We start from the raw sequence: 24,400 nt of genomic DNA on the forward strand, positions 1-24,400 counted from the left end.
TATATATATATATATATATATATATATATATATATATATATATATATATATATATATATATATATATATATATATATATATATATATATATATATATATATATATATATATATATATATATATATATATATATATATATATATATATATATATATATATATATATATATATATATATATATATATATATATATATATATATATATATATATATATATATATATATATATATATATATATATATATATATATATATATATATATATATATATATATATATATATATATATATATATATATATATATATATATATATATATATATATATATATATATATATATATATATATATATATATATATAAGGACTTATATATAGTAGGTATAGAGGAGGATATAGAATAAATATAGTGAGATGAATATATATATATATATATATATATATATATATATATATATATATATATATGAATATATATAGTGAAGATGAATGAACGTATTAATCAATGAATAAAGAATCAAGTTTCAGGACGGAATATGGCTAGCAATTTATGGATTAGGGGGTTATACTATGATTATATGATTCATAGGATTAAGTACGGTTCATATATGATATATATGTTATATATATCGGAGACAGTACGATGGAGTGAAGTGATATAGTATATATATATATATATATATATATATATATATATATATATATATATATATATATATATATATATATATATATATATATGGGAATGCACGAAACCGAGTAATCCATTAGAGGGTGACGATTAATCGGGTTCGCTGTCGCTCGGTCAGTCGCGCGACGAGGCAAACCGCATGAAAGCGACGGAAGCAAGCGACCAAGGCGATGAGCGTCCTTTTCTAAAAATCCAAAAAACCGAGCGACGCGATAAGCGACAGTGGGAAATCTCCGTCGCTCGTCGCTGACTCTCGTCGCTGTCGCTCGTCTCGTCGCTGGCTAAATCCTTTGCATGCTGTTCAGCCTTTCGCGTTTGGCCAATCGTCCAAGGTTCGACCGCAGCGACGGTTTCGGTCGCACACGTCGCAAATAGTAGGGTGTAGCATAAACAAAAACAAAGAAAAAAAAAAAAACAGGTCACCCATCTCTAAACCGTCGTGACGTCATGCAGAAACCTAGGAGGGGTTGAGCAGAGAGCGAGCCCTCCATCTTCGAATCTTTGCTCCCCACAACAGCCCTCCTCCGTGGGAATGTCCACAACTTCGCGACGGTGGGGGCAGTCGTTCTCCATTGTGCCCGCGCCAACCGTTTGCACGCGCGCTCTTCGTAATAGATGAACGTTCGCAATGGATGGGCGGCTCCACACGGCTGAACCCTACATATCGGGCGGCAGCTCACGCAACCTAGCCAGTAACTGTGTGTATGTATCTATGTGTTTGTGTGTGTTTTAATAACAACAGCAGTTTGAGAGGAGGCTACGCCACCCAGCGGAGTACACGCGAAGGAGAGAAGCGCCTATCCAACTGTGCAGCGAAACTTGGCGCGGCCTGGCGGCCCAAACGCGAAACAGCTAAACTTAATTTAGGTCCCGATACCGGTATGGTCACGTGACGGAACGATCCGCCGCAGCACTGCCATCTCACAAGTTGTTGGTCGTGCGGCGCTATCGAAGTTACAAGCGTCAAACTTGCAATTTCAAGGAAAAAATAATAATAATAATAGGGACTGGTTTGCGCACGACCGTTTGCGGGACATCAAAAAACAAAAACCCACTTTTCAAAGCCACGCGCCCGCGTTCGTCAATATTATATATATATATATATATATATATAAAATAACACCATAAACAAACAAAAAATGGTGGGCGACAAGTAAAAAGAGACGCCGTAACGGTCCAGGGAGCCGGGAAGGATGTTTATAAAAACGAAAGGGGACGACGTTAATAAAACAGAAAAAGAGGAAGAGGAGGTTAAAAAGAAAAAAAGGAATGGTAGAGGGTGGTGGAGTGCGGGGGGGGGGGGGGGGGGGGGGGGGGTGTAGAGAACGCGTTTCAAGAGCCAGTAGCGCACTCGCGCGACGCCCGCACATCTGCTGTGTCCCGCGACGGGGAAGAAAAAAAAAAAAAAAGGCTAAGCAAAAAAAAAGGGGAAAAGAGAAAAAAAAAAAAAAAGAACAAACAACGAAGGTTAACAATACGGACAAAAATTGGGTACAGAACCAGGTGACAACTCCCAGACCATCGATGGGAGGGAGGGAGGGGGAGGGGGTTGATGAACAGGAGAGGAAGGAAAGGGGGGGGGGGGGGGGGGGTCATTCTGAGCATGCAGTGATGTGATTGGTCCGATAATAATTTTAGAGCAGCAGGAAAAGAACTTTTGGAGCATCGCCTCGCGAATACCATGGTTAGATGCGCCTATACTGGCCTGTCCAACAATAATTGAAACCCGAGACTGTGGTTTCAAAAACGGAAACTCGTGAAGTTTCCGTTTTTGAAAACGTCTCCAAATAAACAATGCCTTCTTTGATTGCCTTGCCCCGTGCAGCAACCCATTAACGTCCGTTGCGCGGCAGTTCGCTTCCCTCAAACACTCAAACTACGCAGCTTTCTCGTTGCACAAAAACACCGGACATGCAAACAAAAAAGAAAAGAAATAATAACAAGCCATCACCTTTGTATAAAAAAAAAAAAAAAAATCTACGCAGCGGTTACTTTCTTTCTTTCTTTATTAATACTGTTAACCTCTTTCGAGGTTGTTACAGGAGTGGATGAAACATAATATCACACAGTTTACACTCGCTGCAATAACTTGGAACAAAAATCTAAGAAGTTAGTAGTATTTACGACATCAGGTGGCAAACTATTCCAATCAATAATTGCTCGAGGAAAGAAGGAGTATTTAAATGCGTCATTTTTATAACTATATGGCTTTATTGTTCTGCTGTGAAAGCTGCTCTGGTTTCTGAAAGAAATAACGTTCACACCGGCCAACTGTTATTTTATATATGGAATAGGAGATAAACCGATAGTATTCCACCGAAATAATAGTAGAAAACAATTTTTAGTATAAAATTTCTTATCAGCATTCAAGGCTTAAGGAATGCTGATAAGAAAACTCATTCTAAGCTGTCACAACTTTTCTTCAAATAAACTTATCGAAACATCTTTTTTTTTTTATTTAACAAGCATAAAAATTAAGTTTCACAAACCTCTATGTCAGGCAATGAAGGGGCGAGATAAATTATTTTCAGAAACCTATAGTGGGCCGAGTGCGAAACTTTGCTTCGTTCATGCGGTCGCATTTTCACGTATACTGGCGAGACTCGTTTAACACTTCTTGACTTCCTTTTTTATTTGAGGCAATAACAAATCATACAGAGATGGGGAAAATGCATAACAATACACAGCATTTTTAATATTATAAGCTCGCAGTAACGTTAATGGTAATAAAATAAAAAAAGTGATCTTAAGTGAGGTTAACATTACTCTTGTGGATTCTTTTGTTTTTTTATTGAAGTTTTAGATGATTTGTCTATTTTGAGCTTCATACACAAGTGGAAGGATTGAATGTTTCTTCTGTTTGTTTTTTTACAAGATACAAAAAAAAATATTATTTTTTTACTGCGTCACGGTATTGGGCGAGACATGCTGCTCCGTTTTCGAGGAGTACATTTCATTCCAGAGACGAGAAAAAAATCATCAGCACTTTTAATAGTATCCAGTTCTGTCGACCTTAGGTTGTGCAATGAGGCTTGGTGCTTGAGGACTCTCCCCGCGCCATTACACGCACTTCTGCCGTGTACCGCAGCTTAAAAATAAAAATCGATTTGGTCACCTCTTGTCTCTTCGCCATCTCGCAGTTGAAACCCATTTTTGAAATGACTAGCCTTCCGGTCGCAGTATTGGACAAGTTTTGTAAATATCGGAATGTTTTCTTCCAGCCACTTTTCAACTGAGCGCAGAGCGAACAGTGCGTGTGCTCTACCGTACACGATGCCGTCGCTGACGACTCCAAAGCTGTAGATTTTGCTGTCCGTTGCAGGGACGCAAGTGAAGATAGACACGATTTGGTTCTTCCAATGAAAGCATCGTACCGCTTGCGGAAGAACACCGCTCCAGTTTTCCGCGAAATCAAAGCGCAATACGATGGTACGAGCCTTGAGAAGCGACTTTTCCAAGCTTGTAGCAGGCCGCTGAGCATGTCGGATAAATTAATGGGGGAAGCACTTTGTTACGCACTTCCTGAGCTCATTGCAAAATGCGTTATTTCCCATTTGTTCCTTTAGCAGTTGGCTAGATTCCCACAAAGCTACTTCGATTTATTCATCTTCCTTCATTGGTAACGACTGTAGTTGCTCCCTCTCTCGGTTTTGGTTAACTGTGTCCGACAAACTGTGATGAGATGCCCGATATGTGGACAGCATAGAACCCGTCACCGAAGCAATAAAAGGAAAGGCTGCTAATGTTCATAGGGACCTTGTCTGTGCTAAATAAACAATCACGGCAGCTATCTAAAAAGGGGATGCGACGCTCATTGGGTTAAAAAGGGTGGCAGCATCTGTATGTCGCGCTCGGCCCGTGGATTGCCCTTTCGTTCCCACTTTCCGTCGAAGAAAAATAGACAATGCAGCTTACGTGAACATTAAAAATACTTTATGTCTCACCAAGAAAAAAAAAATAGGTTAAATTAGGGAAGACGCGCACATAGCAGAAAAGAGAAAACAAGCGCCGGAGCCGCGTGATGCTATCCCAACTATTCTACGAGATTTGAAACGTACGTTTGATTTCGCAAGCATAGAAGTGCTAATAGTAAAGACGGAGATTGGGAGGTTTTAACAAGCCTAGCTTAGCTAACGTGTAAAGAAAGTTGTTTGAAGAAAGAAAAAATGCGTGCACGCTTATTGACGTGCTTGCTCGGCGACTCAGTGTTGTAAATATTTCATACTAGATGGCGCGACGTGTCAGGCAAAACTTGATTGCCCAGCGGGTATTAACTCACGGAAAACCTTTAAAACGTCCTATATTTGTTGAGCTTTCCTTCTCGTGTTCTGTGTTTCTTTCTTTTAAATATATATATATATATATATATATATATATATACTTGATTTAACAATATTATAATTTTTAAATAGACTTAGATACAAGCTTTCATTTTACACGTTTATTATGACTTAAATAATTGCACATCAAAAGCTAGCTCGATTCAAACTTGGGCCATTATTGTCAAAGGTGCCAGATTCAAGGATTTTTGTTTTATAAAATAAAATAGGAAACACACTTCTAGTGAACTTTAACCCTTCTATGTAAAGTATTCAAGCAATAAAAAAAGTTATCATTGCTGCAAAAAATATAATTTAAACGATGCGAGACTTCAAAATGTGCCACTAGTGAAAACTGGAAAACTTGCAAGACCTACCTTCTGCCCTTTCAAAGCCCAAGACTCAAGAACAAAAAAAAAAAAAAAAAAAAAAAGTTCCCGTAGTTCTAATTTGAAGTTTTCTTCTAGTCACATATTTAACACTAACATATATTTTTTCAATCATTTTTTTGAGAACCCATCATTTTTTCTCCTACAATTTGAGATGAAATCACCCACATATGCCAGATGCTTCAGCGAAGAATAACAAAATTTCCTAAAATTAGCGTGTTCGGGGTAAATAGATAATTTTCTCGGGACCGCAATACTCGTCGTGGCGGACGTCCGAGAATGCACTATACTTATCATCTAGTTCGCTAGATAATGACTAAAAAAATGACAGAATAAAATGGCTAACTTTGAAATCAGCGAAGATAGACATGGCGGTTTCAATCAGGAACTTCCTGGGCGTCATCGGAAACCACTAGATCAGTAATTTCAAAAAAAGAATTTGAGTGCGTGAGAAGCGCGGTAGTGCGCTAAAGTTATCACTCATGGAGCAGGTACAAGGCTAGCGGTTACGATAAGGCGCCCGCGCGATTTTTCCGTCTCTTATCAGAGCCCTAGCCTTGTACTTGGCGCTTGTCCTTGTCGTACGTGTGTCGTTTTTCGTCCCGTTTCAGTCCGCGCCTTTTAACCTTCTACTGCAGGGCTGAGTTTTTACATAAACATTCATCCAATTATTTCTTTCTGTCTTTCTTTTTTTTCCCCCTAATTTTTGACAAGTGCGTAGCGCTTACGAGCTATCCCACTCTGGAGGGTGCTCTTCTCCTTAGTACACGGCTGCGCGGCGGCAAAGCGATGTACGCGATGTGCGCAAAATCGCAATATGTGCCTCACGGGCGCCGCTTCACCACGGGGCACTCATGCACAAAGAGAAGCGCACTTAACGGAGATAATAAACCCGCCCGAATACACATATCGAAGGTCTCAAACTCACAAGTTCACTCATACTAAATTAGTAGCAATGCCCGAGAAGTACATATTATGTCGCAACTCGAAAAGCTGAGCTCAACTCGGTAAGCTTTCCTCCACTGCACCAAACAGCTTCCTTTGTCCGGCTTCTTTTATAGTGTGGAAGGAAGAGAGTGAATGATACAAATATGTTCGCTTTCCACAGTATTGCAGTGCTCACAAAGGGCAAAACCCAAGCGTTTAACCCATATGCAGCTGATCATCTGATTGAACAGGGTGTACTCATTTAGTTGTTTTCAATACCAAGTGTACTAGACATAGTAGTCCCTTTTAATGTTTAGAGCGGCCATGACACAAAAATGCTAAAACCTCCCCCCCCCCCCCCCAAAAAAAAAAAGCTATGGCTTCAAACAGCAAACTGAACCCAATTGTGCACTCACAGATGACTTAACGACAACAAAAAATGCGCAATAAATTTTAACTGTATGCCATGTAACTGGGGAAAAATGCAACACAAGCCCTTAAGGAATAATGCCATGCGAGTAGGAAAGAACATGAAACAAGTAGTTTGCCCAATGCACCCAGCAGTAAGTTCTGTTAACTCAACACTTCCCAAAGTAGGCAGTTAATACACAACCTGCAAATCAGGTATGTCTCAGGTACAAAAAACTTCTGCCCTATTAAAAAAAAACAAAAAAACATTTGCACTGTTCACCCACCCTTTTTATATCCAGCTAATGTGGTCTCTTTGTCGAGTCAGATTTCATATGCTGTTGAGAAATGTTATTGCCCACACAGAAACTTGTGCAGTATGAACATTGCAATGTGCTGAGACTTCTTATTCGACTATGTTTTGATTACACGCAGACACAATGGTTAGTGTGTCTGCATATGTGCATGCAGGGGGCGGGGCAGGGATAGGGTTGATGATGACATGGTGAAAGCATTGGGATCAGGGGTGGGAACCTGCAAGAACAGAGCTTCAGATGAGATAATTGGTTGGGTTGATGCAGAAGTATGCAATCCATGAAGTCAGGGCTGTACTAAAAGACTTCACAGAAATGACAAAAAAAAAACAAAAAAAAACGAGAAATTAAGTGGGGAACATAAAATGTGACCTGACACGAGTCTCGATGCAAGACTGCACGCTCTGCTTCGGCACAACTTGGCAGTGTGCAAAAGCTACACCTCCTGTGAGCCACTTGGAGCGATGGAGCGAAGCATGTGACAGCTCTTGACACATGAACATGCAACTCCAGTGGTATGTTGGCACATGCATCACTCCAATGTCACAGCCATGTCTCATCAATGTGCACACCTCTGTTCCCCTGAAATTCCATAATGCAAGTTGTCTATAATACTGAGACGAAAATGCACGAATTTACACAAAATTCATTCTCGGAACTTTTGTATGTATAGCCAGCTGCCCACGTTGACGGTATCCACATTTACAAAACGTGACCGTATTCACTTGTTGGGGTCGCTGCTTTTGGCACTTGCCATATTATGCTGAAACAAGTTGCTTTTAGCACTTGCCAAATTATGCTGAAACAAAGCACAGCCGCCTTGTTTCATTCGACAAGATTGCTCAGGCCGCCTGGTTCCGAGTTGATTAAAAAAACGCAGCCTACGCTGAGATGCATGAACACTTCCAGAATTGACTTATAAAGGGCAGAGGTTTTAAGCAGCACCCTACATAACCAAAAGTCTCGACATCAACAAAATGCTGTCCAGCCGAGACAAGAAAGGTTGGAACACACAGCCGAAGAAGCACCAAAGAAACCAAAGAAATGCTCTTCAAAAAACATCAAACGTCTAGTCGGCTTGGGGCGTAGTGTCGTAGACGAAAAACCATCGCAGACGGAACCCACAGGTGCTCCCAATGTGGCATTAACCTCGGAACCCATTAAATAGTAGCAACATGTGGGAGCAATTACGTGCAACAATACCCAAGGAACAAGTACAGTGGAATCTCGTTAATTTCAACCCAAGGGGGACCAAAACTTTGTTTGAATAATGCAAAGTTTCAATTACCGAAAGTTTTCACCCTAGAAACACATATAACGGAACCCACGTGTTAGTTTGAATTATCCACGAGTTTGAATTAAGAGAGTCTGAGTCAAGCTGACCAGATGCATCTCTCTTCCCCAATACTCTCGCACACTATGTTGTTCACCCCTAAGCTGACACTGTGTTAAGAACTACCCACTTGCAGACCAATCAGCTGCCTCCCTTTCATCAACTGACCATGCTCTCTGTGCATGGCTAAAGCTAGACGTATGACTGGTCCCACGTGCGCGTGGCTCTCACTGCACTGTCAGCTAAGGGGTGAACAGAGTTTAGGGCGTCGTCTCTGGTTCTGCAGGTTTCCCGCTTCTGCCCCAAGAACTGTGGCATGCAAATTAAATGTGAAGCCTACATACCCTCTTGCTGAGCCGGCACATCAGCCACAATTAGATGTGCCAACTCTTTTCCCGGCCTATTGGAGAAAAAATTCTTAACTAAATAGTTAAAAGAAAGAAACCCTCTAGAAACATCAACAATTTCAACAACGGTGTACTATTGCAGATGGTGGTGACCTTTCACAAGCCCACAAAGAAACAACCAAGTTCCTACTTTAAGGTGGAAGGACAAAACAGGCATATGTATGATTCTCAGCCGGCTCCTAGAACTAGCGCACGATCGCCGCAAATTTTTAAACAAAAATAAATAATTGTTCACGTATATCGTTATTGAACACCTTCCCTGTCACGTTTTATGGCCCGAAAACCAGAGGACTCGTCAAGTAGAGAGTGACAAGGACTATTCCGAGATGATACTCGAAATTGAGACCACACCCTAAAATTACTCGGACGGAAGGAGACCCCATAAAGACATGAAGAACAATTGCAGCGCAATCACCTTCTCCTCTCGAGCTTTAGGTACCTCGTATTTAACTGGCTATTATAAAATTCAGAGGTCTCGAAGGTCTTTAAGGGGCTGGCACATATGAAGAGAGTACCGTATTCCTCTCACTATACCCCGCAGCCCGTGTCTAGGCTAGATAAGTAAATTTCTGCCAAAGAGGGAAGATCTTCCCTAGACAGTCCATGCTCGGTGCATCGTCCATACATAAAAAAGATCTCGTACACAGCACACATTGAAAAATGCCTGCCTTATTAGCATACAAAGAAGCTTGTATCATAAATAAATCATTATCGACGTAATCTGCAATTCACATTAGCTGTCACATCTCATAATTAACCTTCTTGAGAAAAAAACAAAGTCCCACATAGTCCGCACCGCATAAAATTTCAACTTTTGGAAGTGCCGCGGACTGGAAGCGAAAAAATATGGCGCCACAAGTTTCCGTGTTTCGCGACGTTTTGGCCAAAGTCAACGTCGACGCGGCAATCGAGCAAAACACTCTTACGTAGGCAGTCCGATGGCCAAAAGCAGAAAACGGTCCTTACGCCATGGCTCCGACGACAACGGTCGCATAACAGCATGTTGTCGCATTCGACAGCCCAGGGTCGTTTCTGACGCCACCAAGGGCTAAATATGCATCGGCCTGCATGCCCTTCGTAACCCACTTGGGGTCACAAAAGAATTCAGTGACCCAGAGAAAGCTGCAGAGAACACCGTACTAAAAAAAAAACTGAAAGCAGACAAGAAAGAAAAAAGATGCAGCCTCACAAACCAACGGACAACGAAAATCCGCCCATAAGAGAAACCTAACCCGAGATTATGAAACGAAGACAACAGATGTTCGACCACGATCCCCGACAAAAGAGCAGGGAGGCAGACAAATTCGCGGAGCGCGGGCAGTTACGAAACGGCATTACAGGTTGGCCCAGAAAGAGAGATGGCAGAAAACATTGTGCAAGGAGGTACGATTTTGGCTTGAAGGCCAATCTGCTTTCGAGCGTTCCTCTCGAAAAAGCGTTCTCGTGTTTCTGCTTTATGTTTTGCCGTCTGCAAGCAGCAGCGTCGAAGGGACGGTAGTTTTGACCATTGTGCATAAGGAAAAAGGGGAATTTTAGGCCTACATTGTTTCTTACGACATACACTCACGACATTTGATTACGATAGATGCACCATTTAGAGACACCTCGGCAACAAGTTTCATGGCACTGGGTTCGTCGGCAAAAGCAACCCGATCTGGCTGTCTTTGTGGAGCCGAAAATTCTGACATCTGTTTGAGCAGATCATTCTGCTGAAACAGATGTCAGAATTTGATTTGCATGAAAACCAGCAGCCCTTTCGTGTTGCCGGTGAATAAAAAGGTGACGAGACAAACTGTGTACCCTTTTAAGCTCCTATACTTAAAGAAACTGCATGCAGGAGCCACATGCTCGCAGCAACTCTGGACATAAATGATGAGGCACTTTGGCAGGAAGCAGTCGTTGCGAAGTGTGACATCATTGCGACACAAGAGGTGGTGAAAATGATGCAGATGTGTAGTGGCATCAGCAGCCTTTTGCATCCTCCAAGCTTATACCAGGTATTTTACCAGGTATTCCAAGCTGTTGTTAGGGTTAACATGAAGTGCAGATTTCAAGCTCGAAGCTGACACCTAACTTAGGTACCCTCCAGTGTCCTTGGTTGGAAAAATTTTCCTAACAATAGGGACGACAACTGCATCAGAAAAGAGAAAGATACGAAGGCAAAAGAAATGTACAACGATTGTCTCTAATTTGCTTGTAATTAACACCTACGAGGCTTTACATGCAACTGAAGTGCAAACTGCCTTACATTTTTAAAAAGGCCTCTCATTGCACCCCGATCCCTGGACAGCTCCTGGAGTTCCTTCCACATAAAGTATTTTTTGTCAGTAATGAACTTTGGAGTTGCAAATTTTCTTGAGAAAATGCTTCTCATAAATGACCTCCTATGACCTCCTGCTTGTTCCTGCAACAGCACTAGAATCCAGTCCATGGGATGACAGCGCCGTTCCAACTAACCAGAACTTGCTCTGAAACTTCATTAGGCAATGTACTTCACGTAAAAGCACAGGCCGAGCTGTTGCGTGTGGCAGAAAACCGGTGTGACCTCAAATAGTTGCCAGGGTGGTACAACAATATCTAAGCTGGGATCTCCGGCACGTGTCACAGCAGTGCGTGCTAGAATGGACGCTGGCACACACAGCTTGCATTGATGGCACGACTGCTGCCATTGAGGTGGCTTCGCCGCTGAGCACGGCGTGCCTTCTACATCACGCGTTTCGCACTGCCGAACTTGTTTTTTCTCTGCAAGAACACATAAGAACGACCACCAGCACGGTGCAATGACAAAACATGCCGGCCACGTGTGACACCCCATCTTGATCGAACTCGGTGGGAAGGCTGGTACACGTTTTCGAAATCATGTCGAGCAACATTGGCAACCGCCATCTTTTGGGCAAGCAGCGATCTGGAATGGCAGGGCGGAGCATCTCCTTAGAATTTCTGACCTTCGGCACGTGCCCGGTTCATTTCTCTGCGCTTTGGCCGCACGTGCGTGCTCCGAGCTCACCAGACGCCAAAGTGTGGTAGAAGGTAGGTAGCTCGCTCTGGACAACTGAAGGGCCTCCCCTGCCATCTTCATTCTGTCGGTACACTCTACTAATAAGGGCTGAGGCACGACTGAAAGGAATGAGAAGGTGCGCTCTTAGTAAGAGAGTAGGCTCAGACAGGATTCGGTAGCAAAAGAATTCAGGAAAACGGGTACGGCGTCCCGCTTCTGAATTCCGAGCTGTGCCACAGAACATGCGGCGTGCTAAGGGATTGCGGCAATCACAAACCGGCGGTGGATCGTCCCTTCAAACCAGACACTTGGCTTTTAGACCAATCCGAATATGAAAGAGTTGTTTCTTTTTTACAACCGAAAAATAGGGTAGATTAGAGCCCTGCCCGGGCCAACTCGAAATCCCAGGCTTCGGGCCGAGCACTGAGACGGGACGAACCCGCTTCAATGTTAGAATACAAAGGCAGTACATGAACTACTCTATCTCTCCTTTTTTGTTACCTCTACGGTCTGATTCAACATGTTTACCCTCCCAAGTGACTGAAACAAAGTCCACGTGCCTAAGCACCAAACTTGTACAGTACTCATCACAAGTAATGAAATTACTTGTAATCGATTACTTGTTTTTTTAGTAATTTTGGAATCATTTTAATACATTTATTAAGAAGTAATCGCAAGGGAACATTTGGAAATACTAAACAAAGGCGTCGGCAGCCTTTGTTTTCACAAGTTTCCTACTCAGGGATCCTCGAACCAAGTTTCTGCCGAAATTGGTGGGTTAAGAAGATAATTAGTTTATAATTCGGTGATCCTAATTCCATAATATACCACACAAAAGAACCATTTTCAAGCCAACAGAAAAAACTGTCGTTTTTTTTAAACCTCAAGTAATCAGAAAAGTAACGGCCAGTTACTTTTCTTCTAATCAATTAATCTAATTGAATGCTTTTCAAGCAAGAGTAATTGTAAATCACTTACGTTTTCTCGAGTACTGTGTACGAGACTGCTAAGCACAGAGCTCTATAAGATGTTTCTCAAGCTAAAGGGGGGATCTTTTACAGGCAGCTTTTATTTAGTATAAAGGCCAATGAATGCAGCAATGCCATTTTCTAAAGCTTTTTAACGGCTTGCTAAATGTAAGGCAGAGATTTTATTAATGTATAGGGTCTTCGCTCTGGAAATGACGGTTTGATGTCTTCTCAACAGATTGAAACGATTGGTCCTCGAGTACTGCATTCCATGCATCATTCACTTTCGGATATAAAGGATAAAGGTAGCCAACATTTCGTTGCCGAGCGGATCAAGTGCACACACACTTTACCAAGACAGATTAACAATGCACTAGAAAATGCATCTTTTCAACGCCTGAAACACATTTAAAAAAAAAAATGCTTGCATCGAAACACACTACTTGAAAATGAAAATAAGAGGTTATGCTTGCTCTGCCGACAGCATGCACTTCCCCAGTTTAGGCGCCAGCCATGCTGAACTGATGCAAGTAAACGTTCTATCTCTTCAACCCAACAGCAAAAACACCGACACCCGCGGACGTCAAGGTTCGCATGTGGAGTTGAAGGTTGATTTCTGAAAAACAACCTCCGAAGCCCAAAAGACGCAAGAAAGAAAGATAGAACAAGAAAATTCCCGCGTGTCTTGTTTATTTGTTCGCACTTTTTTTTTTTTTTTAAGCAGTTGCTTGAGTTGCTTGCTTCAAGGACCGTGAACGCACGTTCCAAGGTTGCGTTCCCTACGCCGGAATGCAACGTCTCCCATGACAGCTACAGACACCAGAGAACCCTACTAGCGCGTCGGCGCCTCCTCGGCAACGCTAGCGCGGGGCCACATCGTCGTATCTCGAAAAAAACACCGTAAACCATCGTCGTATCAGTCAGAAACGCTACACCACGACGACACGGGGGCCAAACATCGTGCTTCGTAACCCATCCGCGGCGCTATCTCCGCCTAAAAAAAGTTGCGTCTCGCGACGCTTACCGATGTCGACGAACCCGAGATCGGCGACCCGCGGCACGCGCCGACACCGTGGAGCAAAGCGATCAGTCCGTCAAACACGAAACGACATCGTGCCCGCAGGACGGCTCCTTCCGAGTGTCCAGCCTCTAGAAACACGCTCGTTGCGTTCTGCCGTGCTTCGGCTGCGCGTAGTACAAGCTCGAGCCTCTCGAGACGCCGAATGGTTATTGCAGGGAGATTTTCGCACTAGAAGTTGGAACCTCCCCGCCGGTCCTAACAGTAGAATAGTGGCGTTGCTTGTCGGCCGCAATCGAAACATCTGGCCAAGAAGCGCGTAGCCGGCGTTCGCGTACGGCGCAGCCAGCGCAGCTTCGGTCGCCGGCGGTTTCGGGCGGTGGCCCGGGGTTGCCTGCGACGCCACGCCTGGAACCGCCGCAACGATTTTTTAGAGCAAACCCCCGCGCTCGGAATGTCAACAACCGCTCCGTTTCCTCGCGAACACAGATCGGCGAGACTGTTGTTTGGGAGATCCGTGTTGTGACGTTAGAAAAGGGGAGAGGAAATCGCCGCCAACGAAGAGGCTTGTTGTCGGACGCCGCGGCCAAACCGTCGACAACAAAAAGAAGCGGCGAAGGGCCGGTGCCGAAACGCATAAACGGGTGGTCGACAACACAACGAGAGCGGCGGTATAACCGTGCATTAAAAACGCCTGCCCACATTCCGAATGGCAAAAAAATTAAACGCCATATCGCCTGCCGACGCCAGTAACCGACGCGGGACCGGCAAAAACCTGACAAAGAGCCAACGATTTTTTTTATTTTTTTTTCCGCGCACACTGAGCATGCTGCGAACCGGCGGCTCATGATACAAGCTCCGGCGTCGTAAAAGGCCATGACAATCTGTCCCAGCGCTCGCGGAGACACTAAAGCCACACCGACGAACGTGGCAGAGGCTCACTCACGTTTCCGAAGCGATGAAATCCGTCCGTTTTCACGCCGCCGATACACATGTGCTCGCCGACGCGCCCGCCATGTTTGAAGATGACAGCCGCGCAAAAAACAGCGCGCCTGGCGTCGCCGGCGCCAGCCGCTCCAAACAACACGCACACGCACACACACACACACACACAAATGGGCTCGTTCGTGGATTTTTGCTAGTTTTTCTGCGGTTCGAGCCCGCGAGTCCCGATACGCGGGGCCCTACCGACGTGGCTTCCGAAGTTTAGCGAGATCGTAGCGGTCGCTACGCCGCGTCGGTGAAGCGGTGTGGAGGCCTGCGTGCGTTGACCGCGCGGCCGGTAGGGGTGAATCGCCCCAAGTGTCAAAGAACTCTGCTGGAAGAGGCCTATCTTGTGTAGCCGCCCGTCGCCGCGTCACCTGACCTTGACTTGCGCGTGCTTCGTGGCCTAGAAGCCCTTTATCGCGACGAAAAACTGGTCTCGGGCGAAAGGAGGAGGGGGGAGCTCGGAGTCGTGTTGCCGATTTCGAAGAGGCCAAAAAACCGCGAGATAGGCACTCCGCCGACTCCCGCTCGCTTCCCCCCTGGGCCGTCTGGCAGAAGGAAAAATCAAAACAAGGCGGTTCTCTCTCACACAACACAATGTGAATGACCGCAGGCGTTGTGCTGCTTCTTTCTTTGTTTTCCTTTTCATTTTATTTTGTAGTCGTTGTTGAGGGCATCACTTATGGGCCCAACAACTCGCCGTTTCCTCTTCTCGAACTTCCTTTTGTCGAGAGAGGGGTATGTGAACTTTGGGGATCTCGCCGCCGCCGGCGAGCGCGGCGAGTCATGAAAAACTTGGCACCCTGTTCCGGATCTTCAGTTCAATTTGTGGCAGAAAAGGCTGCGCTGAATTTATCGGCGCGCTAAGGAAAACGGCTAATGAGCGATCAGTGACGTCACACGTGGTCCTATACAGTCAGTGTTGTCTTTCGACAGATTATGTGCTACTGTGTTTCGGATTCAAACTATTATTATTATTATTATTATTATTATTATTATTATTATTGAGTCATGTGTACTTGTGCTTCATGTTATTTATTTATTTATTTATTTATTTATTTATTTCATCTACCTTGTCACCATTGCACTTGGTACGGTAATCGGCGGGAAATCATGGCTTTTCAACAAATTATTCTGGAATTCGGAGTTTTCAGGTTATATTTACAAATATATAAATGAACGATAAAAAGAATTAATATGTAACCTTTTTTTTTTTTTTTTTTTTTTTTGTTTAGAGAGAGATTTTTGACACCGTAGCTTCCGCGTACATTCGCAACGCACAGCAATATCACTTCGGCTTGACAGGAACAAGGTATATGTTGCACCTCTCGAAAAAAAGTTTCAAAAATATATTCTCATTCTTCTTTTTTTTTTTTTTTTTACGGAAATAAGAGTGCAATAGGTACCTCACAATAGACACAAAAGCGACATTTTTGGTCTTTGTCTGTATATTTAACTGCAGTTTACTGACGCCAACAGAATCTATGTTTGTTTCCGTGGTCTAAAGCAAGCGCATGTGTTCCTCCTACCAACCCTTAGCTTCCTGCAAAATATTTTCGGAGAATTTCTGGAGAAATTTCCGGAAATTTCCGTTTTCAAGAAACGTGTTCGGTCTGTAAATATCGGCAAGTATCGGGTTCCACCCGAGAAACGAATGATCTTAATTAGTATGTACCTATTAATCGGTTCAGTACCTCAAGCCCTCGCTGGCTTGAAGGAAACTCCCTTACGTTTTCCTGTATTCATTCTCACATAAATAGCAGGCGCGCTGACGGATATCGCTGAACTGTGAACACTCACAAGTTCACAATAACTAAACAGCCTATTATGGCGCGGAAGAATTCACCTTGATACAACGCTGAAGGGTCCGTTCGTATATCATGACTTGTCTCTACGGCGTCTATTCGCTTTCATTAAATAAATGGAGAAATATGTTTTAACTAATAAAGCTTCGGTATTTTGTAGACGTTGCACGTCAATCCTTAATTGTTGTTCTGGGACTTGAAACAAATAAGGCCAAAGGCAATAAATGTTGTACGCGCAAACTTGAGCGTTGCATACTCACAGAAGGAGAAAGTACTTTAGAAGTAGATTTGCGCGTAGTAGTCGTAAATCTCTTGCAACTAACCTCGACAAAAAAAATGAAACTAATAATTAAAACACGCAGTAAATAGAAAGCATCTTCGTCTCATAGTTTAATAAATGAAATGTCGAAAACGACCTGTGCTTGATCAATGAAGAGCGATTTTTGGACCCATACTTCACCATACATTTTTTTTCTGCTTTGCACTATTGTGTTGTTTTGAAATGTTCCGATGTGGAATAATGTTCATAAAACAAAAATGAGATTGCCAAGAAAAACAAATCGAAGATGTTTTGACAGCGTGAGGTTAGTTTTTCTGTGTTTTTGACGCACTTGTTACACGCTGTAGGTGAACAATTTAGCCAGTGCTGTATGAGCAATGAAACATGACCGCACGGGTGAAAAGATTACACTCTTTTACACACGAAAATAAGACAAAAAAGGGGGATAGTTTGCGGTACCCAAGCAAAAGCCGCAACCCTCTGCAAAGCAAATCGCCTGGTTGGTGGCGCCATCTGACGACGCCAATACGAACTTCACAACAAGTTCGTTAGGAACGTCGTCTACTTTCTTTATCTAAAATGGCATCGTGTGTATTGTTAAACAAAAGAATGGCGACTGTATAGAGTCTTCCCTTTTGTTGGTTGTTTCAAACGTAATTGATCAGTGTAAGGATGCATGGGATATTGAGTGCCTTGACCAGATCAATCCAATATCAGTTTTATCCTATCGTTTCAAAAACGAACGGTGTTTTTATTAAATAATAAAACTATATAATACAACTTTTAAACAGAAGAACGACCGTTCAGATATGCACCTTCACTTGAACAGACGTGTTTTGGTGCACCAAATAGGCAATAAAAAAAAAAAAAAAATCTTCGTGGAGTGCTTAGTTCTTCCGGAAAGCTAGCTTTCCCTCAGCGGCTGCTACTATGTTGAGAAGCCAACAGCTACGAAGAATTCAGAATCTTCGATAAAAGGCATATCTAGTGATAAGGTAAAAGTCGCACCTTGGGATGAACGTTGTATTTACAATATCTTAATCTTCTATCTAAGTTATGCGTCAATCTTCGTTGTTAGATGTCTCTTTTTTCTTGCAAGTGAATATAATCTAGCACGGGTTTACGAGGTCATCCTTCTACTTTACTATGGAGTGCATAAAACAAAGGTGATTGAATAATTCTCGTATATAACGATACTGATCCCTGGGGAAGAGGAACAAGGACAAACACAAATCTTCAAACACAGTTAGGTGAGTGGTGCGCGACCAAAGAAATCCGCCTGGTCCTGGTATCGAACCAGGGACCTCTCCATTTTCAGTGGAGCGCCCTACCAACTGAGCTAAGCAGGAGTTACACTTCAGTAGATTAAACGGGTTTTATCAGCTGCCACCAGTCTAACAGCAACAAGGATTAACGGCCTGCATTTTTAAGGTTGTGATGATAATGCAGTTAATGGAAATGTGCAAGCGAGCTGGAGAGAAATGACGATAATAATCACCTTGTTTCCCTTTCTCCAGGGATTATTATCGTCATTTTTGTCCAGCTCGCTTGCACATTTGCATTAATAGCATTATCTCATATATAATGTTCTTTTACGACAGTCAATAGTGTGCGCATCTTCTTCATTTCTCAGCAGCCAGGTAACAAAATACAGAGCGAACTCATTGTACCGCATTGAATTTAACCAGTAAAGGCCTTACTAAACATTCCTAATAATTTTATAATAACGAAACTTGAAGGATTAGAAACGCTAGCGTAAACCTACTTCTGCATATCAAAGTACATCTCGGAAATTGAAGTGTACATTTATGTGCACATAGCGCAGACCTTGCTGCCACAAGCAACAGTTTCCTAGCAGTCAGGTGTTTATTAAGCATTGACACCGTACGAGACGTATAACGACAAGAGCGCAACACAGTAAGAACTCTCAAAATGATCAATCTTCCCGGTTACACCTCACACCTGAAAGGTTGACACAAAATCTACAGGTATGATGAAGCGTGCTTATGTGCATCGCCAATTCCCGAGTGGTGAAAGTTTCCGTTCAACACCGATGCCGCAGTACAAAATCCAAAAATAAGTGCGCGACATGATGTGTCGCGTTGGGTGCATGCGGACGGTCTTGCAATGACGTCTGTACCTCGTCGAAATGCAACAAAGGTCAGACGTTATATAAGAACTTGCAAACAGAACACATCAGATTGCGTTCTCGGGCACTTGCAGCGAGCGTAGGTCAACATTCACCCCCATTTCCTACCGACAAACTTTCGCAACAACGCAGAGCGAACACAATTCGTTTAGCGCTCTATTTTTCGCTAACGTTTCATCATCCTTCTAAAATTACATCTCTTTTTTATGCTCAATTTATACGATAGCAAAAAAAATAAAATAAGCAATCACCCGTTTCCTATTTTGTGGTTTCCCCTAAATCTCCACCAAATTAGGGACGTCTCGAAAACAACAAGGGAGCAGATGTCCCCATTTTCCCCCAGACCGGTTCCAGTTATCCCCATTTTCCCTACCGACCTTTCCCTCGTTCCCTATCAAAGAGAGGACTTTGAACTTGACTGAGGGGTGAGGGGTCTGCGGAGTCGACCGCGAAATCGCTTTGAGGAAAAAAGGAAGTGGAGGGAGGGTTCATAAAAGAGAGGGAGAAGGAAGATGGGAGATGGGGTGAGGTGTTGGAGGAACAAAAAGTACGAGATTATCGGCATAAAAAAGCACAAACTCAGGTGTGTGTGTGTGTGTGTGTGTGTGTGTGTGTGTGTGTGTGTGTGTGTGTGTGTGTGTGTGTGTGTGTGTGTGTGTGTGTGTGTGTGTGTGTGTGTGTGTGTGTGTGTGTGTGTGTGTGTGTGTGTGTGTGTGCTTTTGATAGGAACATAGAAGGATGGTTCGCATTGGCTCGTAACGGACATCAAACATGATGTCTAAGACCACGCTAAACTAAATTTTGTTTTCGTATATTTGTAGAACTTACATATATTTAGAACGCTAAAAGATTGATTGATTTGCAGTGAACGAGTTTATTACTTGCAATGCTAAACATTCGAAACTACGGGTGTCATTAGAGTACTTACTACGCTACACTCTAAAACAAAACAAAAAAAGACGTTTTTGAAAGGTACTTTGAGGCCCCAAGAAGTCCTTCAGCTCGTGAAGAACGTGTTCGCCTCAAGTACTATCGTCCCCTGGCGCACTAGAAAGACAACTGGGCGATGAAAAGCTCTTTCGCATAAAGAAAGGAGCTGAAAAGAACCCTTATAGGTTTTTTCACATGGAACCTTTTTAGAGGTGCTTCAAAGCACGTTTTGGGGTGCAAAATATGGACAAGCCGAAGAACCCCTAAGAGCTCTTTGAAGACAATTTTTTCTTTAGAATGTATAGTCTTCTGCAAGTTAAGAAAAGCAGGACAAGTCTCTACCACAAAGTTCTCATCTCGCCATGACTGGTGGTCTCCTTCTCTTGAGCATCCTCTCGACTAAGGTGGGAAGAGTAGAGACGCTTGTGGGGAGAAGGTTATCCCGCTCTTTTTTCTTATGTATATCCCTGCAACAGACTAGAGAAACATTCAAACTTTTGTAAAACAGTCTCACAAGGGCCACCTACAGCGGTGGAGGCCAGCATGCCTGCACCTCAATCGCATTAAGCTGTACAGGTGTGTTTTCATATCATAATTTTTTTTTATTTTAAGACTCGTGATTCCCAACAGGTTTTCTCCACCGAAATTCAATCCTACAGAGTATGTTCACGCACAAAAATAATATCTATACAAAGAAGTGAACCCGAAAGCGATCAAATTAATAATAAAAAAAAAAAGCCAAAACACACACCGAAATAAGGTTTTGATCTTTCCTGTCTTACTTTCTCTTCCCCTGCATAAAAAGTCTCCGAACAGGAAAGAAAACAAGGAATCGTTCTTCCAGGAAATTTCCAGAGAAAAATAATCGATCCTTTTTTTAACTTTATTTTTTTCACGTTTCCCCCTCGTTGTTCCCTAGTCCTCCCCCCCTCCCCCAACTTTCCCGTTTCTCCCCCCAACTTTCCTTTCCCCGTTCTTCGCTTCCCCTTTAATTTCCCCACTTCCCTCTTTTCCCCTGTTTCGCTCTTTCCCCCGTTTCCCCCTTTCGCGTCCGTCTACCCCGAGGAGGTAACGCAGGGAGCGCGGCGTGTTCCCTTCACCTCCTCTCAGCGGGGCCAATGACCGGCATTACCGGGAGTGACGTCACGAAGCAGACAGGAGAAAAGAAGAGGGAAGAAAAAGGGGAGTTCTTTCCCCAATGCGGAAAAACAAACGGGGAGGGATATTTTTGGCTGTAGAGGGACCTGTTTAAAAACTAGGAACTTGAAAGAAGTGGAAGGAGAACCGCGGTGAGGTGCTAGTCTTTAAAATATCTGTTCTAAAGTCACCTTGAACTTAAATAAAAGGAAACGTAGGACTTGACAAGTCCCAAACGCCTTATTATTTTTTTCTTTAATAAGTTTCGAGCATTAGCCATTGAGAACGCCGAAAAGTGAATCAAGGAGCAAGAGACATGACCATAATGAACCACGCCCCTTGTTTCTGAAAGTGTCAGTGTAAATAGTTCGTGGTGCTAAGCCGCTAACGGCAGGGCGTGCGCAGAGTCGAGCACAGCACAAAAGTTTCTAGAATGTTTTTTCCCCTGTCAGCATGCCGTACAGTTTTGCTCCTAGACACTGCACGATCGTTTGCGTGGTGTCTGAATCACCAATTTTAGTTTGCCTAATTTCAATATGAATATAATGAAACTTTAGTTTTATATAAAAAATATAAATCAGGTAATAAAAGGTTTAATATAAATTTTCTACGAGTTCGTATTTTTAAAGCGAAACGAGTGAAATTCTCATAACTGTGCGTGCAACGTTTCAGCTATTGATTCCGTAAAAGTGTACATTGCCTACTCTATCGTATCTGTGTTTCTATATTTCTTTCTCCGATTTCTGCGCGCGTGTCCTTCCAAATAACCACATACAAAACTTGTGTCTGGCCTTATGCACTGACGAAAACATACATACATGACAAGCCAAAATAAAATCAAAACGCTTACAAAGTGTACGGTTCAATAAATACGCACGTAAAAAGCATAGACGAAGAAACTACCTGTAAGCGATAAGCAAAACCAAAAATAATCACACACACCCCCCCCCCCCCCCAAAAAAAAAAAAGAAAAAAATCTGCGTAGAAAACATGAAACAACAAACAAACGAAAATCTATTAAAAAAAATTCTAGGGCTTTCGTCAATCTCGATTTACCAGCTCCCTGTTTGGATATATCTCATTAACACGGGACCATAATTTGCAGTTTTTCAAAAGTTCATCGTTGAATAAAACGCGACCAGAAATGAATATGTTCACCGGAAGGTTGCTTCTTGTACAAACCCTTCTTTTCTTTTAGTTTCCGAGAAGGTTTTTCTTTTCTTTTCTTTTCTTTTTTTTTTTTCTTTCTCTTCATATTCCGGTCTCCCGCAAAGCGACCCCTCGGCACGACAACAAAAACTTTTTCTTCCTTCCTTCAATTCCTTCGCTTCCTGTATTCTGATGCTTCCCGTCCAAACTCATTTCATTTCACGCATTTTGATTCGCTCTCCAACCCCCTCCCCCCCCCCCCTTTTTTTTTAATATTAAACAAAATGAAAAATTAAGGGGGATAAAAGAAAGCCACCGCCAGCGAGCGGGCGAGGGCGCGCGCGTGCAGCTCCTGCGAGTTTCCGAGGTGGGCTCTGCCGCACTATGAGTCATGCTGCGGAAGAGCCCAACCTCGCGGCTGTACAAACCCGTATTTTAAGGTCCGATTCTCGTCCGCAATTCGCGAGTCATTCTCGCTTTATTTTTAACTTGTAACGCACTCGGTTGGGCAGTAAGACTCTCTTGTCATTCGTTTTAATTGGTTTATTTATTATGTGCTGTTTATTATTACTACTCATTTACTGTATCGTCTTTTTGTTTGTTTCGTTTATTAGTTCGACACACCTTGGTCTCCGTGCCAGGTATCAGGCACCTGGTGCGACAGTTTCGGCGGAGGTCCAGTACATGTCATGTCACGTGTTAAAACGCGTTTCAGAAAGGTCTGCTGATATTGTACTCGCATATCTCATAGCAGAACACAGCGTGAGATCGTACGGTAGAACACTTGGCAAGCCTTCCCGTCGTAAAAACGGTTCCCTAGAACTCCCTAGTAGAGAGTTTTAGGGAACAGTTTTCGCACATCCGATACCGTACGATGGGACCTCCGGTATACGAACTACGCATAGGCGAGTCATCTTCGGTTCCCTAAAGCTCTCTAGTGTCAGCAACAGACCGTATTTTGTACCGTGTATTTTGGCAGCGATATCGCGGCGGGCGGCGAATACTCGAGGAAACTGTCTTTGGGACAGCGCCGACGCCAGTTCCAGGTTAAGGTCGCGTTTCAGCACCGGTGAAGGGCATTGATTTTTTCCCATTGACCGACAAAAGAAAAAAAATAATAAAAAGATAAAAAATGGCGGCAGTAGACCCTCTGCAAGAAACAAACAAAAACTGTAATAAAAAAACCATGGTAACCTAAACGGAAACGGCAGCACCAGCAGCAGCAGCAGCAAGTAGAAAATACGGAGACGGTCCCCCACACACGCAATGCCCCGCCCCCTTTTCCTTCCCCCCCCCCCCCCCCCCCCCCCCCCCGTATACACTTGGGTTCTTTCCCCGGCGACCCAAAGCGGCACAAACCAGAGACAGACTGCACGAGGTAAGAGCTCTCCGTAGAAAGGGAGGAGGGAAGAATATAATAGAAATGAATGCACAAAATAAAAGACGGTTCCCGAATGGGGAGATGTGTGAGGGAGTCGGGGAGGGGATGACTCATGCCCCTCTATCCGAGTGTGCTGCCGCTCCCCGTCGGTAGCCTCGTTCTCGGGGATCTTGCAGCACGGTGTGTTCGGCGAAGGCCTTGTGTCACGTGTGCACGCGCGTTTTGGACCCGACTGTATCTCTCGGGGTTGGAGAGATGCCGCTTTGTTCGTTGGTTCGGGAAGCTTACTTAAATTCGCCTGTGTACACAGCTCTGTCGCGCTCGTTTTCACCTGGAGTGCGGCACTTGACCAGGAACTCTTTTATTTCACCGAGACGCGTGGTTAATTAACGCTACACTAGAACAACGTGGAAAGAAAGTAAATGCAATTATTGGATTTTATTAAAAGTAATGTTACTGAATCGTCGTATAACACTGAGGAGACTACTTATGGGTACCGCGGGAAACGTGTAACTTCGACGATGCTTAGAAAACAAAATTCAGCGTCGATTTTTCTCCTTCGAAACACTGAAAACCACGCGTAATTACCAACAACAGCATTACAGTGCTTCTTTGTAGTAATTATTCTCAAAAAGCAATAAATTTGCAAAATAAAAATAACGCAGATTGTTTTGTTTTTTTCTAAAACGGCGAAGAAATGAAGCTACAAAGCGGAAGCCACAACGAAAACCGCGCGGCATATGTTGCGTGCGCGAAGTGTATTAAGTGAGCACCAAAGGCTCAGCTAACATTTTAAGCGCATGAATCCAGG

At 43.3% G+C, this 24,400-nt stretch overlaps 1 protein-coding gene across 1 annotated transcript in view; it reads right to left on the bottom strand.

The window, feature by feature from the left end:
• The window catches only part of LOC8035610 (brain tumor protein), a 75,084-nt gene extending 60,256 nt beyond the window's left edge, over window positions 1-14,828 (bottom strand). Inside the window, exon 1 of the mRNA XM_029987134.4 lies at window positions 14,718-14,828. The gene's annotated coding sequence lies outside the window, so the exon portion shown is untranslated. The remainder of the gene's footprint in view (window positions 1-14,717) is intronic.
• Between the last annotated feature and the right edge of the window lie 9,572 nt (window positions 14,829-24,400).

This window comes from Ixodes scapularis, unplaced genomic scaffold, assembly GCF_016920785.2.
Source record: "Ixodes scapularis isolate PalLabHiFi unplaced genomic scaffold, ASM1692078v2 PGA_scaffold13__105_contigs__length_92229423, whole genome shotgun sequence".
In the NCBI taxonomy this organism is placed as follows: domain Eukaryota; kingdom Metazoa; phylum Arthropoda; class Arachnida; order Ixodida; family Ixodidae; genus Ixodes; species Ixodes scapularis.